The sequence below is a fragment of the Xenopus laevis genome, chromosome 7S (assembly GCF_017654675.1).
Source record: "Xenopus laevis strain J_2021 chromosome 7S, Xenopus_laevis_v10.1, whole genome shotgun sequence".
Lineage (NCBI taxonomy): Eukaryota > Metazoa > Chordata > Amphibia > Anura > Pipidae > Xenopus > Xenopus laevis.
The window spans coordinates 23,529,759-23,532,990 of record NC_054384.1 but is presented as its reverse complement, the minus strand read 5'-3'; positions in this window follow the sequence as shown (position 1 = coordinate 23,532,990).

Sequence of the window (3,232 nt, the reverse complement as noted above, 5' to 3'; positions counted from 1 at the left end):
TTTCATCAACAGCTTAATGAACTGGATAGCCCGATCAAGCTAACCTTGAACTCTGACAATGACAATATTGATTTTTTGGACTTAAATATTTTCTTTACAGGATCGCAGCTAGGAACCAGATTATTCAGAAAACCGACAGATCGAAACTCGGTATTGCATACTGGGAGTAACCACCCTCCTGCCACCATAAGGGGCATACCCTATTCACAATTCCTTAGGGTAATTAGGAACAACAGCTCAAGGGAAACTGCTACGATCCAGTTACGTGAAATGTTTAACAGGTTCCTGGAGAGAGGATATTCGGATGAATTACTCTGCAGACAACTTGAAAGAGCCTTGACATGTTCTCAATCGGATTTATTAGCTAAAAAACAACGTACACAGAGCCCCCCTCTTCCAATGATTTTCACAACCACCTACACAGCAGCATCCCGACAACTGACAGCTAGTGTGATTAAGCACTGGCCGATGCTCAACATGGACGAATCGCTGTCCCTATACCAGGCACCAAAGCCTATCATGGGATACAGGAGAGACCGAAGCCTGAGAGACCAATTGATGCGCACGGATTTCCTGAGGCCTGCCAACACAGACACAGACTGGCTATCCCAAAAGAAAAAAATGGGATGCTACAAATGCCCAGACTGCGTGACCTGCAGATGTCTCATGACAGGCTCTGACTTTCCCCATCCACATACGGGGAAAAGGTTTAAAATCATGCATAGATTGAGTTGCAATTCATCTTTTGTAGTTTATATCATTACCTGCCCCTGTGGTCTATATTATGTGGGCAAAACAAGAACAACCTTCAAAGAGAGGATAGGCAACCATAGATCTGCCATCAGTAAGGCTTTAAGAGAGGGGAAGGCTCTCCAACCTGTGGCCAAGCATTTTTTGCTGAAAGGACACACACTACCCACTTTTAGGTGCATGATAATTGACTTTCAGCCTCCCCTAGATAGAGGAGGGAACCGTGACCAGGCTCTACTCCGTAGAGAAGCAAGATGGATCTTCACACTGGATACTGTGGCCCCTCGGGGCCTTAATGAGACACTCCCATTGGGGTGCTTTATTTGACTCTCCTCAACATATGTATGTTGGTGTTGCAGCATTGCTGTTTCCTTCCTTTGCCCTCCGCTTTTTCCCTGTTCCTTTTTTCCCCCCCTTTATTGGCACAGGACACATCTGTGCTTATTGTTTGCATGTATTGGGGTAAATATTGGGCACCTAAATCATCGTGCGGGTAGCAGGAGTACCCCACGCAGGCGACCTTGGAGCGCATATCCACAAAACTACACCACGTTTTGCCTTAACCTGTCCAGGTTGGCAGCCCTACCAGTATGTTGCAGTACCCCAGTCTGTGATGTGAATACGGCACCCAGGTGAACCAGCGTAGACCAGAGGTGCCATAAGTCCTATATCATCGCCAGTCCGTTTTAGTATGGCTGAATAGTGGGGCCACTGGTGGCTTTAAATAGCTGCTGGTGTCCCCCACTGAGGCCCCTAGTAACCTGCTTCTAAAGCACTGAGGATTCTGTCACTGACAGCCTAAATAGCCCCACTGAAGGGCCAGCGCATAGCACCGACACGGACCTAGCGTTGGCGTTGCTAGGCAACGCGCCTCTGCTGCTGCTCACTGAAGCGCCGGGAACTCATCGCAGTTCCGGTTCACCACTCACAGATCGCAGGACGGGTAATGACAGCCGATATTTCGGCTTTCTGCATTTGTATACGGCGGTTGTAATGTTGGATTGCTCTTTTATTTCAGCCTTCCTCTGATGGTCCATCTACTTAGCCCTTTGCCCCCCATACAGTTTTTTAACCCATTGCGCACACCTCTTTCCCTGTGCATGCGTTGCTAGGCATCCTAGCAACCATATTTTGGCGCCATTTTACACCATTTAAACCCTGCACTGATTTGTTTGTGTTCTGTTTTCTTTCCCTGACGAAGGTTCCAAGAAGGAACCGAAACGTTGGATCACAATAAACCTTTTGGTTTCACCTTATTGAATTGTTGTAATCCTTTTTCCTGTGAGTGCCGTCACTTTTGGATGGACCTTATCGCTTTTATTTAGGCTGGCACCCAGGCTGACATTTATCTTATGGTGTGCGCTCCACGAACGGACTATATATATATATATGTGTGTGTGTGTGTGTGTAGCCCATTTTTGGCCACCCCCTGGTGCCAAGGTGGTACATCACATAATTCTTACCAATTCAGGTCCTGAGTCCCCTTTGCTAAGTAAAAGGTACTGGGAAACTCCTCTCTGGCAGGGCCTCCACCTAATGGGGTCCCGGAATACACCTGCGGATAGTCCCATTAGGAAACAAATCAACCACACACTTTATTATATAAAAAAAATAAACTTTATACAAAGAAGTGCAATTTTAAATGGGAAGTAAACTGTAACATTATACACATAAATGCATTCAAAGCATGACCCACTACCCTAGGAACTTGTAGCAGTCCAGTCCTGGTAATGCCCTGCCAGGAAAAGTCCTGCAACTCCATTTTGGCAGCCCAAGAGTCTCCGTCCCCAAAAGAGTATCAGTCCTAGGTAGCGCTACCTGCCCAAATACCTTTCCTGACGGAAAGTATTTGCTCCCACATGGCATGCACACAAACAGCCTGTTTCTCCAAACAGGAGATCGTTGGATCCTTATCCTTTCCTACCCCTTCCCTCAGGTAACACTCACCCCAAAGGAGTAACACAGACGGGTAGTCTCACACAGATCTGACAGGCATCCACAGCGATGATATCTTTATAGGCTCTAGACTCTCCCAGTCGAGCACATAACAAGGCTTGAATCCTTCAGGTATTAGATCCCAAGCTGTCTATAGCGTGAGCTCTCCTGACATCCATTGCTGAACTGCAGCTCTCAACACTCTCCATAGTGTGAACATACAAATCCGGAAATCCAAACTCCAAACCCTCCTTGGTTGAGCTTTCAGGCACTGGAGGATCCTGCCCAGCCTTGGCAGGCCTATCGAACTTCCTTTTGCCTACATTTTGCCGGATAGGATTCACTATCTCCACAGTGAACAAGGTTCAGCGGTAAAACTATAAAACTGTAATCTGTAATCCTGTAATGGCTGACTGAGCACATGGCGTCTCCTTTTATATTGTTGCACAGCCACACCTTGTGGCTGCCTTTGGGATTATCCATGCTGCACCAATCACAAGGGCTCTGCCCCTTAGGAAACCCTGTATCTACAATGAGGCTCCGACTG